The sequence below is a fragment of the Silene latifolia genome, chromosome X (assembly GCF_048544455.1).
Source record: "Silene latifolia isolate original U9 population chromosome X, ASM4854445v1, whole genome shotgun sequence".
Taxonomy (NCBI): domain Eukaryota; kingdom Viridiplantae; phylum Streptophyta; class Magnoliopsida; order Caryophyllales; family Caryophyllaceae; genus Silene; species Silene latifolia.
This window is the reverse complement of record NC_133537.1, coordinates 250371281-250386921: the sequence shown is the minus strand read 5'-3', so window position 1 is coordinate 250386921 and position 15641 is coordinate 250371281. Positions and strand designations below refer to the sequence as shown.

Sequence of the window (15641 nt, the reverse complement as noted above, 5' to 3'; positions counted from 1 at the left end):
TGAACATGTTTGATTGTTTAATTGATTTAATCTTGTTTAAATTAGTTTGATTTGAGCATGATGATTGAATTTATGAACTACACTTGTCTTAATTTGTTAAAGTTTATGGCTTTGATTATTAAAGCAAGTTAATTTGATTAACTTATCATGGTTTATTTAATTAATTCACATGTTTGTTAATCTATCTTATGCTAAAGAGTAAGAATATCTCTTTCCTTCCTCCCTTTGTTTGTTTCTTGCTAGAATAGCTAAATGAACTTCATATGCTAAAACAACTTGACAAGTTAAATGCATTAAATTGACATAGAATGAAATTCACATGTTAGGGTTTAAAACAATGACTGCATACTCGCATGAGATACATATCCAAAATAGCCATCGTTTTATTTAGTAGAGACCGTTATAGTTACGGGCGGGGTTGGGTGTTAATTAATGAAATTAAAATAAACTTCCCAACACGTAATCTCACAAGAACTTAAAATCTCTACAATTTTGTTTCTAAATTCCATTTAAAAATTTAGTGGCGACTCTTTCAAAATCAAAAGTGTTTAATATGAAATAAAAAACATAAAGTGGATGTAAATTCCCTTGTCCACAGGAATCATGGTAAGATAGCATAGATGAGTTATATAGATGCAAACGATTTATAATTGTTGGATTTTAAGTTAGTTCATGTCATATAGTTCATAAGAAGATTTGGGTCTCGGAGCCGAGTCATTTGTGACTTTAAAACACCTACAAGTCGACTTAATTCTTCCTATTACACTACATGCATGATAAACCAATTCTTAGGGAAACTTACATCTCGGAGCCGAGTCGGTTAAGACTTTACAACACCTATAAGTCGACTTGGGTTTTCCCTATTCAACTCTATGCATGGTCTAATAAGGCTTGAGTTGGTTTATATCTTACAGGCCTTGTTGAGTAGATAAGAGATGGGTAAAAAAATGCAAGGTTTCATAGTCTAGCATTTCATCAAACATGATATGTGAATAAGTTGAAAAACAATAAGCAAGCATTCATATGAACTCATTAACCATAAATCTATCCCATGATTAACTCCATTAATCCCCCACTAATCCTAGTTAAGTAACTACTCACTTATTATCATGGAAAACATGTTATCAATGGTGGCAATCATCACAACAAGTGTAAACATGATAAAAGAGTGAATAAATAACCAATAAAGAGTAAAGAGATTATACCAAACTTAAGATGATCAATTGGAAAGGAAAGAATAATAGAAGAAAACTTGATTGATTGATGAAGAGTTGTCAAATCTCCAAATAATAACCCAATAATCTTCAATTACACAATAATAAAGCTTGAACAATAATTAAGGAATGATTAATGTGTAATTTATCGAAAAATTAAAGGATAATCTATTCTAATCTACTCCTAATCTAATCTAAGAGAGATTTATATAATCTAAGGGAACCTCCTTTCCTTGATTATTACAAATGGAGTATATATAGTGGTCATCATTAGGTTAAACAAGGATAGATTAGTAAATACCAATGCTAAGCTTTAAATAGGGAATTGCATGTCCCAAGAGAAATGCGTGGATCAAGTTGCTACTCCCACCACGATCCGCTCGGATCGGCTTGAAGCACGGCCAGTCTGTCTGGAGATCCGCTCATCCCAAGTAAAGAGCCGCTCGGATCACGGCACTGCAATCCGCCCGTCGCATGCCAAGGATGCACAGATCCTGGCACAGGATTTCATCCTCTTGCTTAAAGGCCTATGATCTTATTCTTACTTCTTTGGTCATCATTCTTGCCTCCTCTTCATACTAGTCCATCCAAGATAGTCAACAAGCTTCCAAATATGCACGGGAGATGGGAATTAAGCCTCATTATCTTCTTTCTTACAAGATATATAAAATGCAATAGAAAACCAAAATAGGAAGGAATTGACGGATAAAATGGTCATGAAATGCAATATTAGTATGAAAAATAGGTTTAATTAGGGGACTAAATGTTCCAATTAATATATATATATATATATATATATATATATATATATATATATATATATATATATATATATATATATATATATATATATATATATATATATATATATATAGAGAGAGAGAGAGAGAGAGAGAGAGAGAGAGAGAGATTGAATCAAGTGAGGCACCCTCCTTAGGGTGAGGCGGCTGAACCCTTTCTAACCATTGGATCTAATTATAACAGATGCACCAGATGTTGACACGTGTCCCCTATATAAATCCCAACTGACACATCTTCCTCATTTACTCTTTCGTTTTTGCGCATGCTTTTTCTCTCTCTTCAAACATTTCTTCAGCTCACTCACTTTTCCGCCATTACTACCGAGCTTCCAATGAGCTTCCAACCGCCATTACTACCAAGCTTCCGACTGCCATTATCCTCCTCATCTTATGTACTTTCGATTCAATAGTATTCATTTCAATTCATCCCTAATTTTCATTCCGTTTTCTGTGATTCATCTTCTTTTCGCCATTATCACTGTACTTTCATTCCGTATTTTTCAGACTAATGTTCAATCTACTTATTTACTTGGCTAATTTCAAGCTCAACTATTTCCATTACTTATTACTAGCAGCTGGATGCAGGTTTCAATCGTTTATTGAGCATCATCGACCACAAAAGGAGCGCATAAAATCAGTTACAAACGATTTCTCCGCTTTTTCGTCAGGTCCTTCCCCTTGCTTACCTATTTACTACCACGATTTCAATTTTCGTTGGTTAATCTGTTACGTTCCTATTTTTCCTGCTTTTATGAATCCTAGATCTTAGTTCGTGAAACTAGGAGGTCAATTTGTGAACCAACAACCTCACATTGTGAAACTTGGACTGAATACTGCAGGTTTTAATCGTTTATTGAGCATCATTGACCTCAATAGGAGCGCATAAAATCAATTGCAGACGATTTCTAAGCTTCTTCATATGTCCCTTTCCCTTTTATCCTCGATTATGCTTTTAATTGAAGTTTCATTGTTATTGTTCTTTATTAGTTCTGATTCTTATGACCGATTTCATGTACCTAGGTTTATGATGAACCTCATGTGTACCAAATGTTGCTCATAATACTTTTATTTCTGAGGATACACCACTTAGTCTGCCTTCTGCTGTTGTTGCTTCATAGTTAATTTTAGAAGTTTCGCCTCTATTTTTCGAGTATTAGGATGCTTGAGTATGGTATTTTATCATTAGCTTATCATTCTTTTGTTGTGTGTTTCGTTTTTGGAGGTTTTAATCAATTTCAATAGCTACAACAGCTACTCCTCATCACCCTAAAGTCTCCATTGCTTCTGTTTATACTTCGAATGCGCTTGCATTCGTCCGCCTAGCATTTTACTAATGTTGTGTATACTTTTAGTCTGCCTTCCATTGCTGTTGTTGTTGCTAGCTTCATAGTTAACGACTGATGTGGACTCATATTTGATCATATTTAGTCCCCGAATTAGCCTCGTTCATATGCTTTTTAGTGCATAATTGGGTCATTTACTATCTTTAGTCTTCCGTTTTGCATATTCTTTGAGGTTTTGATCCCTTGGTAGGAAAGGAGTAAGAACCTTGCATTTTCATGGTAAAATGGAGCTAAATTGATCGAATTCAATGACCAAGCATCAAAGGGAGGACAATGCTAGAAGGCCTATGTAGATAATTGGGCAATGGTGAAAGTATCCTTACATCTCCAACAAGATCCTTGAGGATTGTTAAAGAAAGAAAAGAAGAGAAGTGACTGCCCAGCAATCCGAGCGTCGCAGTGCCCAGGGCGAGCGTCGTCCTGCTACAGTCCGAGTGTCCTGTGCCCAAGACGCTCGTCTTGAGGCCTTGTGATCCGAGCGTCCCGAGACCAATCCGCTTGAATTCCGCTCCAGTGCCAACCGTCTCTACTGCCTAGCCACTCGGGACGAGCGTACTCCATGAAGACTACCAAAACGCATATGCGCATCTCCTTCGAGAGGAGCACTTCCTCAACTTTTCTTAAGGGTCTTAATCGTCATTTAAGCCCTTAGTAACCCTAATTTATGTACCTAATCCTTAGTATAAATACCCTATTACACTAATTAAATTATCACGTTCTTCTTATGCATTCTTAATCTCATCTTAATCTTATAATCAACTCTTAATTTAGCATTAATACAAATTTCATTTATTAATCTTTACTTAATTTCTCTATTGTTCATCATTTATTTTCGGTAATTGTAGATTATTTGGGGTTTATTTACAGGATTGACACCCTTCCATCAATCATCAAGTACTTTTATTATTCTTTGCTTTATTATTGGGAATCATCTTTATAGGTATAATTCTCTCTTAATCCTTTTTAATTATTGTTAATCATCTTCATTTGTTCATCATGTTTTGCCTTGCTAGTATGATTGAGAACCTTGTTAGCATGTTAAACTTGATAATGAGTGAGTAGTTTCCTTAACTAGGATTAATGGGGAATTAGGAGAAACCAACATGGGGAATGATTCATGCTTAATCTAAAATGTTTTCATAATTAATTTGCTTGCTTGTTGTGATTTCAACTTATGCACATGTTATGTTTGATGAAATGCGAACCTATGAATCCTTGCATTTTTTACCCATCACTTATCTTTTCAATGAGACTTGTAAGACATAAACCAACTCGAGTCTCATTAGACCATGCATATAGTTGGATAGGGAAGATTAAGTCGACTTGTAGGTGTTGTACAATCTAATCGATTCGGCTCCGGGACCCAAACCTTCCTGGGGATTGTAAGATATACACTAACTCGATCCCATCACAACAATAATTGCTTGCATCTAGTAGAGAACATGTTTGTATGATTAAATCTCATGAATCCCCTATGAACCCATGACACCCTAGTGCTTTTAATCATTTGTTTACATCTCATTTTAATCATCTTGCTTGTTTTACATACATTGTTATTTAGCTTAGTTGATCTCCAACCTCAACCCAAATTTTTACACCCTTAGACACGACCATTTACAATCGAAAATACTACATCAATACCCGTCCCTTGGGATCCGACCTTTACTTACCTCTTTACTAAAAGTAGAGTAGTTTGTGAAGTTATAAATATTGTTTTGGTCTAGGTAACTTTTGACGACGAGTAAGAAAACCGACGAACCAAAAATGGCGCCGTTGCCGGGGACTGTGTTAACTTGATTTGGTTTTCTTTGATTGCTTTTTAGTTGTGTCTTTCTTTACCTTGGGGAAGTAAAATGCCTCAAGGTTTGTTCTAATTGTTTTCGAGTTGTTTGATATTTTGCATGTCTAGGAGATCACAAGGTAACTTGTTACCCATTGATCCCGAAATTGAAAGAACTTTGACCAACAATAGAAGACTTGCTAGAAATACTTTGAGAGGTATTGGTGAGATTGTGGACATTCAACCAAATAATATTGAGTTCATCAACCCTTTTTCAAGAGAAGGAGAGGATAAACTAACACATAATCAACCACAAAATCAACCCACAATGCCTAAATTTTCATCACATTCCGTACCAACTGAGGAGAACCTACCAAATGGTACTCCCATACCACAACATTTAACCGATAATTTTATTGCAAAATCTGCATTTATCCAATTAGTCGAGAGAAGTCAATTTGGGGGGATGCCTAGTGAAGACCGTCATTCTCATATGGAGACTTTTTGTGACTATTGTGATGCAATTTCTCAAACCGGAGTTACTCAAGACCAAATTCGATGGGTCTTATTTCCTTTTTCTTTGATTGGTACCGCAAAACAATGGTTAAAGAGCCTTGATAAGGCTACTCTTGGTATTGACTCTTGGAAGAAATTGGCACTTGCTTACTAAAAAAAGTTCTATCCTCCGGAAAAGACTAACATGCTAAGAGCCCAAATCACCGGGTTCAAACAAAGGGACGAAGAATCTTTGTATGAAGCTTAGGAGAGATTCAAAGGAACTTGCCGCTCATGTCCTCATCACGGACTTAGCGAGTGGTTCTTGGTACAACAGTTTTGGAATGGTCTTTATGAAGACTCCCGAAACATTCTCAATATGGGATCAAATGGTATGTTCACCGAAGTTGACGATAATCAAACATGGAACAAGATTGAGGAAATGGCGGTCCATAACTCACAATATAGTAGACCTCGGAAGGCTACTAGAGAAGGAAAGCATGAAGTGAACTCTATTACTCAATTGGGTGCTCAACTTAGTGCTCATATTGATACCATTAACTTGAAGTTTGAAAAGGCTATGGCTAAGCTTGAAGAAACCTCTAAATCACCTAAGGAACATGTTAATGCCATGGTGGCATCTTCATCAATTCCAAGCGAAGTATGTGAGAGTTGTGGAACTTTGGGACATGACCAAAGTGAATGTAGGGGAACAAGTGAATGCTTTCCAAGCATACAAGAGTGGTACCCCTATTCCAACTATTACAATGAAAATACAAAATTCTATCCCAACCTCTCATACAAAAACCAAAATATTCAAAATCCTCAAACAACATACACCCCACCTCCAATGAGAAACCAAGCTCAAAGACCCTTTTACAATCAAAACCAAACTCCATACAATCAACCAAATGACAAAGGTTTTGATGTTCAAAAAGCGGTCCTCTAAATGCAAAAGAACCAACAAGAGTTTTTCACTCAAATGCAAAAAGATAGCCAAGCAAAAGACATCACCATTAACAACATACTAGCTTACACAAAGATGTTGGAGACCAAAATGTCTCAATTGGCATCTTCAAGTTCACAAAGACAAAAGGGGCAATTACCACCTCAAGGTAATCCCCCAAGACAAGAATCGGTGAGTGCCATCCATTTGAGGAGTGGTACAAGGTATGAAGGGCCGAAGAGGCCCGTTGATGAAGATGTTTTGAATGCTAGTGACAAGGAAAGAGTTGTTGAAAACTCTAAAGAAGAAGAACCCACCATTCAAGAAGTTTCAAAGGAGAATGAAGAAAAGGCCAAAGAGAAGGAGCCTATTGTGATTAGACTTCCTTTTCCAAGTCGTCAAGCTAAGCCTAAGTTTGATGACCAACTTGGAAAATTCATGGATATTGTGAAAAAGTATGAAGTCTCAATTCCATTTACGGAATTAATCAATCATGTTTTGGCCTGTGCTAAGTATATGAAAGATATTCTTACAAAGAAAAAATCCATCCGGAAGCTTGAGACTATTGCTTTCACTAAAGTGAGTAGTGCCATCCTACAAGGAATTTCACCTCCAAAACTAAAGGATCCGGGAAGTTTCTCTATTCCATGTACCATTGGCGACACCACAATCAACAAAGTTCTATGTGAAGTTGGGGCAAGCGTGAGTGTCATGCCATATTCGGTAAGCAAGAGGCTAGGAATGGGAGAACTCAAGTGCCCTAATATCACAATTCAAATGGCGGATCGATCTACGAATACACCTTTAGGGGTATGGGAAGATGTGCCGGTAAGAATTGGCAAGTTCTTCATCCTGGTGGACTTTGTTATTGTTGATATGGAGGAAGATTCCAACATTCTTATCATTTTAGGAAGACCTTTCTTACACACCGCAGGAGCGGTGATCGATGTAAAGCATGGAGAGGTCACCCTTGAAGTGGGAGATGAAACAATCACTTTCAATATTGACAAGATGATGAAAGCCCCACGATTACATGAGCCATGTTTTATGGTTGATCACTATAGCCGGCAAGATGATAGGAAGAAGTTGACACTTCAATGGAAGAAGAAAGTGGATGATGCTCCATCAAAAAGCAAGGAAGTCTAAACAAAGAGAGCTTGGAAAGCCCACCCATGATAAGTAAAGAAGAAGGCCTCATTGGCCATAATGACAAGAAGGAAGGAGAGTTGTCTTCATTAACTCATGACATTTTTGGGGAACAAGTTAACGAAGTATGCGGTCTTTGGGATGATGAGTTTGAAGGGATATTCAATCCCTATATCAGTAATGCTATGACCCAAGACCACCATAAAAAATAACAAGTGCAAAGGTCTATTGAAGATCTTTATCATAACAATGAACAAGCTTTCGACTACTTCTTCAAGGTGTTGAGCAACATCAACAACAGCTTGAACATGCCCACTTGACATCTCATTATTGGATGAGAGTTTGGTGGAGTCCTCCCTAAACCACCACTTGTAAATATTCTAACTCCCTAACTTGCATTTTACTTATTGTATAACATTTTTGCAAATTTTGGATTTACATTTCTATTCCTTGATCAAGATTTTCACCATTTTGAGAGAAAGTGAGGGAGGGACTTATGTGATTATTGATGTGTAGTGTTTTGACATAGTGTGGGGATAGCAAATTACCTAGGCTATCCAAGCCTTCGTAGTGCCCCCACAATGAAGACCACAAGAAATAAAGAGTAAATGACACTGGTTATGAAATGCCCACGGATGGACCTGAATTCGTGTGGCAGAGGGACAATCCGAGCGACCCAACGAGAATCCGCTCGTCCTGGGAAAAATCCGAGCGTCCTGGGCAAGTGATACCCGTAGTTGTGAGTACCAAAAATAAGATTTATAATTTCCTATTAAGACTAACCTAGGGTAGTGGTAACAGGGTCGAACCACAAGGAAGCGAATGTAATTAATAGCTGTCTAATTCTAGTCTAAGGTAACGATTGTGGGGGTTGAATTGATTTGGTCTATAGCTAAGAGTAATAAAAACAATAAACTAAATAAACGGATTAAAATAGATAAAGAAGGGGTACTAGGATGGTCGGTTCGTTATAGCTTCGGCGGCAGCATACTAAACAGGTCCAAATCGAACACACGTGAGGCGGGAAAACAAGAGGTCCTCTCGGTGCACTCTTAACAGATAGCATCTTTCGATCTCGCTATAAGTCCCTAATATCACTAATACTGACTCTCGTCCTGAAAAGTGACTAATAATCTAAACTTTACCTATCTTTCGATCTCAGCACAGTTTAGTCATTTTAATTGGTGATCTAACAACTTTCCCTATCTTTCGATCTAATGGGTCAGTCATAAATTAAGCATCTAACTGGTCGCATGCATTCGATTCGTTAAATACAACATCAAAATCAATTCAAACGAAAGGTAACCTCACGTGGTCAGTCGATCGACCAGGTATGGCAGTCAATCGACTGACACGCGATTTCAGTCCAAATTAATACTACGCCGCCTACGCCATAATTCCCCTACATCCTAGCACAATTGATTTAGCTACTCATGGTTATGGCAAAAATAACAATAATATTGACGATAAAGATTACTGAATTCATGCTAAAAATAGTAGAATAAACAATTAACATAAAGAGATAAGACGGTTTCAGGAACCTAACTAGCAATTCTATACTAATAACGAAATAAGAGTGAATTCAAATAAGGCAGAAGGAATACCGAAATTGCAGAGGAATGATTAAGAATAAGAACGAAATTCCAATGCTAAAACAATGTTCCAAACCCTAATTCTTTGAATGAATCAAAAACTCAATGTTACTGTGTAAAACTTAGATAAAAACTGGATGGTTGTATCTGTCGAACTAGGTTACGTTATATAGAAAGTATACGTAACATAATTCCTAAAACCTAAACATAATGGGCTTCAAGTTCCTCGATCTTTTAATTCTCGTGCGAAATGGCGATGTGTCGTCGATCGGCGAGCATGGTGGTCGATCGGCCCGACTAACGATGTCTGATGCTTGGACCCGTGATTTGGTCGATCGACTGAAGGTAGTGGTCGATCGACTGCTTTAGCTGCTACTTGACTTTTATAATCTCGTGGATTTGTCTTTTGGGCCTTGGATTGCACACCAAGCTCGTTCCTTAAGCGAATACTTCACGTCAAATGCAATGCAGGATACTCGGGGACGGATTTAGCTCGATTTCCACTGGATTCTTCACATTTCTGCAATAATGTACAAAAACACAAAAGTAGACGGAAATAGGGGAAATGGCAGCTTAAACTACATGAATGAGCTCTGAAATGCGTGTAAAATGGGATGTAAAACATCATATAAAAGACACGCATCAAACTTCCCCAAACCAAATCCTTGCTTGTCCCTAAGCAAGAACTAGACTTGATCTAATGACCTAATGGAACGAGTTCAATCTCAGAGCGAAATGCAATATGTAAAGCCTAAACCAATTTAATGCACAACCAACAATCAATTAGCAATGCGAATCATGCAAACGAGTTATGGAGTCGTCGAAAACCGTTGGACCGTCAACTGTAGAGACTTATCAAATCGGACTCTCATGGGTCGCTCAAATCTCTCATAAGCACAGGTGAATATATAAGAGGATAGAAAGAATTCATTTTGTACAGACTTTCACCTAACTACGACCTATAAGAATATGCCTGCAATATAATATGAAAACAATCTCTACAACCGTACATATGCATTCCAACCAAAAAATGACCATGACACATGGCGAGGTATATATGTGGATATGTGAGGTATGGGTAAGAAGAGGCAAAACATTTATGGAAAAGTGGGGGTACAGGTGATCAAGCTAGTACCAAAACGGAACCATATGGCAACATCCAACTTCTTGCTCAAAAATCAAATGAAACGGTGCTATAGCAAGCACAAATCTCACAATCTCCAGGTATAAAAGTAATCAACTAACTCCCCATAAGATATGAATAATACATGGGAGCAAAAATCGCCATAAGATAAAGCTTGAATTATGCGAAATTGATTCTTTCTTTTTTTTTCTCGAACCTCAGTCGATCGACCTATGATGCCAGTCGATCGACTGCTTAAACAGTACAAAACTCTCTTTTTTTTTCATTTTTCGAATCATTTTTCACTTCTTTTTTTTCATCTTTTTCAGTTCTTTTTTTTTTAACTTCTTTTCTCCTTCATTTCATTTTCCCAACTATATCTCAATAAGAGCATTTACCACCAAAAACGAAGTAACAATCCCAACAACTAAGACTACTAGCTTGACAAAGGACAGGCTAAATGTAGGATGTAGTAAATGGGACAAAAAGGATATTTTGGCAGTGTGGAGTTCATGGGCAAAACGAATAAAGGGAAACCTCTACCACATGTGTCGACAGACCACAAACCGAATGCATACAGGTATTAAGCAGATTAAGTTCATATTTATGCACATTGAAGTAACATATCTCATAAGGAGTACTACTCACATTCCTAAATAAACCGGTCATAGATGTTACCAGTTATAGGCTCTAAATCTCAGAAGTATGATGTAGTTTGCCAATTTTCTAAGTCAAGTCTCAAATCCAGCAAGAATTTAACGAAAACTCGTAGACTATGCATATGATTCTACTAATAACATGTCAATTAGCAAGGCTTAGGCAGAAAACAGATGCAAATGCAGTGTCATCCTTAAAATACTACTGTTCCGACTCAACTTATATGCTAAAATAAAGGTGCATTTTTTTTGAATTTTTTTGAAATTTTTCTATTTTTTGGATTTTGTATTTTTTTGGTATACATATATAAAATGAAATAAACAATGCAAAAGAGAATGTAAACGTGAATGCAAGCAAATGATATGTGACGCAAAACCCTTCCCCAAACCAAATCGCACAATGTCCCCATTGTGCAAAATCATGTAATGAAGAAAAGAGAAATGGGAATTTGCGAGAAAATAAACAAATAAAAATGACATGAAGTGGAACTCGGGAACTCACAAGACTTTAAGTGCAGCAAAGGAAACCTCCCCAAACTAGCGTGAGCTTGGAGGTTTCAGTAGCCAGCAGTGCTACTAATAAGTACCTGAAAAGACAAACAAAGTACCACGCATAAAATCGAGAAAGCACAATAATGAAGCGGTATTATGTGCATAATTAAGAAAAATAGAAGAAATATATAAAATGACGGAAGATAAAGTGGAGTAGAAAACTCCCTTAGTTCCGCAAATCGACCAATCATAGCAGGAGAGAGGTCGTAAACAGTGCTGACGATGCGGTCGGTCGATCGACTACATCACTCAGTCGATCGACCGAGGTGAAAGGAACAGTAGCTCCTGGAAACTGCAGACCAGTCGATCGACCATATAGCCCAGTCGATCGACTGAAGATACTGCTGTAACTTCTTATTTCTTCCTATTTGCTCAATTACTTGAGCTAAAGAGGTCTAAAAACCTGCAATTGCACAATAATACGCGCCCAAAATTGCGCAAAACCCAAAATAAAGTCTAAAGCGTATAAAATCCTAAGCAAGAAAAATAAAATGCGAAGTTTCGCGCACACAAAAGTAATAAAAAGTGTCTAACAAAAGCAAATAAAATGTTTGGAAAACATGTGATCAACTAGTAGTTGATCAAGAACGGCCACGGAATGGCCCACTTCATCGGCTTCTGGCTACTAGAGGTAGCCTCAACGGTGCTTAGCTTATCAGCTGCACCCTTCTTAGCTTCCACGTCCGTATGGCTCAACGGATCAACACTTTCATCATCTCCCCAGTCAATAACCTCTTCTTGCTCATCAAAGTCCAAGTCGGACTCCGTTACTTTAACTGGCTCGTTATCAACTTCCTCATCGGTGGCATAGCTAAGGCAACCAAGACCTCCTCGTGAAATGATTGGCTTCTTTGCAGCTAGAATGACTTGTAGCTCTTCCTTCCCCAAACCAGCTCCTGCAGTATCAGAAATAGACAAATCTTCCTCCAATTTGCTCCCAATCTGGGGCGGAGGGGTTACAACAGGAATAGAAGTAGAGATAGGCATATCAGGAAGCACAAAGTACGATTTCTTGTCAGAAACCGTATTACAAGTCACAGGCCACATAGGGTCTTTCTTCTTAGCAGGTTGGGCAAAAATAATGGAATGCTTTCCTACCTTGAAGGTCAAGGTTCCTAGACCGACATCTATGACTGCACCAGCAGTGTGCAGAAATGGCCTAACTAAAATAATGGGAATATGGGCATCCTCAGGCATGTCAAGTACAACGAAGTCGACGGGGAAGAAAAACTTTCCTATTTGGACAGGAATGTCCTCTAAGACTCCTATTGGCTGGACCGCAGATCGGTCAGCCATCTGTACTGTCATATCTGTCACTACGAACCTAGTCAATTTGAGCTTCCTAGCAAGACTCAGATGCATTACACTTATACTAGCTCCTAAGTCACATAATGTCTTCTCAATAGAGAAGGTACTTATATTGCAAGGAACAGAAAAGCTACCCGGGTCCTCTAGCTTATGGGGTGCAGTGTGAGACAAATAAGAGCATGACTCTTTGGTTAATGCGGCAGTATGCACATTTTCAAGTGACTTTTTCTTAGACAAGAGTTGTTTCATGAATTTAGTATAGGCAGGCACTTGATTAACTAACGCAAGGAAAGGCACTTGTACATTCAAGCTACGAATAACTTTTTCAAATTTATTGAAAGATACCTGTTCCTTCGTCGGCACTAGTATTTCCGGATAAGGGGCTGTAAGAAGTAGCTTAGCCCTCTCCTCTAAATCGCGCATGCCCGGTATCCGTGGACTTAGGCTGGAAGTCCACTACTTTCTCCTTGTTGAAGCTTGAACCCTCTTCAGACCGTCTCAAATGTGAACCATTGATCGACATTGGATCGTACTTCGGAGCCGGGACTGACCCATCAGCACTCGGGTCTTTCTCCAATATTTTCGGGACTGTCGTGCCCCGAAACAAATGATCCCTCAAGTTGTCGGGCATTGGAGGACGAAATTTCTCAATATCAGCAGCGATCTCAGTCGATCGACCAGTGATGTCAGTCGATCGACTGAGATGAACAGGACCAGAAGCTTCTGTAACCCGCACTTCAGTCGATCGACCAGGTATGTCCATCGATCGACTGATATACCTGGTAGACGCCTTTTCCTTTCCTTTGCTCGTACCAGCTTTATTTTGACTCGATTTTGCCTCATCTTTTGCAGTGGCATCCTCGACCATAGCAGGCCCCTCCAGGGTAGAGCCACTCCTCAAAGTTATGGTATTTAGGGTCTCTTTCTGGTCAGTTTGAGTCGGTAAGTGTCCCGGAGCTCGAGTGGTACTTTTGCTAGCCAATTGAGCAATTTGGCTCTCTAGCATCTTCATCCCGGCCTCTCTAGCTTGGGACTCCTTCAGCAATAAGTTCTTCAACTCGGTGAACTCGAAATTTTGGGATTGTTGCTGCTTCGACACATAGGGAGGTTTTTGATATGGTTGTGTGTGAGGGGGCACATAAGCTTGCTGCTGCTGCTGTTGTGGAGGTTGAGTCGGATTCGGGACATTCTGGCTACTCCACCTCAAGTTGGGGTGGACATTCGGCTCATAGTACGTGTTTGTCTGCCTATAATGTTGAAAGGCGACTCAAGACTCAAAGGGGACAGAACAATTTTACGAGACATGCCCCTCGGCTCCACATCTTCTACGAGACGAAAAGACCGTCCAATGCAAAAAAGATTAACATGGTACATCCCTCCTTTAGAGGCTCCTCCCAACTCATATTTGTCAAACCTTGCGGTGAGAGCTTCTAGTGCGAGAACAGAGGAAGATTCGACTCTCTCTCCTCTGGTTTCCTCTCGAATTCCCATATTCACCTTATGAGTGGCCAAATCGGCAATGATCTTCCACCCCTTAGTCTCTCCCATGTTCTCGAAGAAATCGGCCATTGGCTGCAGCATCTAAAATAGCCCTCTGATCGTCATACAACCCATTATAGAACTGGTTGCAAAGACTCCATTTTTTGAACCCATGGCGCGGTATGGTTCGCACGATTTCTTGAAACGGACCCATGCTTCATGAAAGTTCTCATCGGCCCCTGTTTAAAGCTCGTGATCGAGCTCTAATGGCATTCGTCTTGAGGCGGAGAAGTACTTTTTGTAAAATGCCAAGGCCAAAGAATTCCGATCGGTGATACCATGAGCGGCTCGGTCCGGATCTCTATACCACTCCCTTGCAGCATCACGAAGGGAGAAAATGAACATGGTCTCCTTGATCCGGTCTTGGGTCACACCGGCCGGCGGGGTATAGAGCAATAATCAATAAAAATATCCATGTGCTTGGTGCATCTTCATTTACGACTCCCGAACTGGTTTCTCTCAACCAGGTTAATATTGGAAGGCTTTGGCTCGAATTTTCTCGCCTCCCCAGGTTGTTCGAATCCTTTGTAGAGATTCGCACTGTCGGCTCGAATGACTAGCAATGGTTGCTTCTTGACCATGACTGGAATTTACGGAGAAGTGACTGTCTCGGTGAAGAAGTAGAGCGATAGATGTAGGTGGATCTCCTTGAACAGAGCGTTCTCGTAGTAGCTTGACAGAGTACTCAGCTCTTCCTCTGTCGGCAATACCCTTTGTGAACGTCTCAACTCGCGCAACGATTTCTCGATCTCATGATTTAATGGTACTAGTTCACCACCCTGTGACCTGCGCATAAGAAGAAACTACAAAAAGAATATAAGAAAAGTTTAAGGAACGGAAGTCCCTTAAACTAAAGAAAGACGAAATAAAAACAACTAAAAATTAGAACAATTGCCTCCCTGGCAACGGCGCCAAAATTTGATACCCGTCGTTGTGAGTACCAAAAATAAGATTTATAATTTCCTATTAAGACTAACCTAGGCTAGTGGTAACAGGGTCGAGCCACAAGGAGGCGAATGTAATTAATAGCTGTCTAATTCTAGTCTAAGGTAACGATTGTGGGGGTTGAATTGATTTGGTCTATAGCTAAGAGTAATAAAAACAATAAACTAAATAAATGGATTAAAATAGATAAAGAAGGGGTACT

General features: G+C 39.0%; 1 non-coding gene across 1 annotated transcript; it reads right to left on the bottom strand.

Annotated features, from left to right (window-relative positions):
- Nucleotides 1-5837: 5837 nt before the first annotated feature.
- On the bottom strand, nucleotides 5838-5944 carry LOC141624984 (small nucleolar RNA R71). Its single transcript, XR_012534784.1, has one exon. It is a non-coding gene; the product is annotated as a small nucleolar RNA R71 (small nucleolar RNA).
- Nucleotides 5945-15641: the final 9697 nt, after the last annotated feature.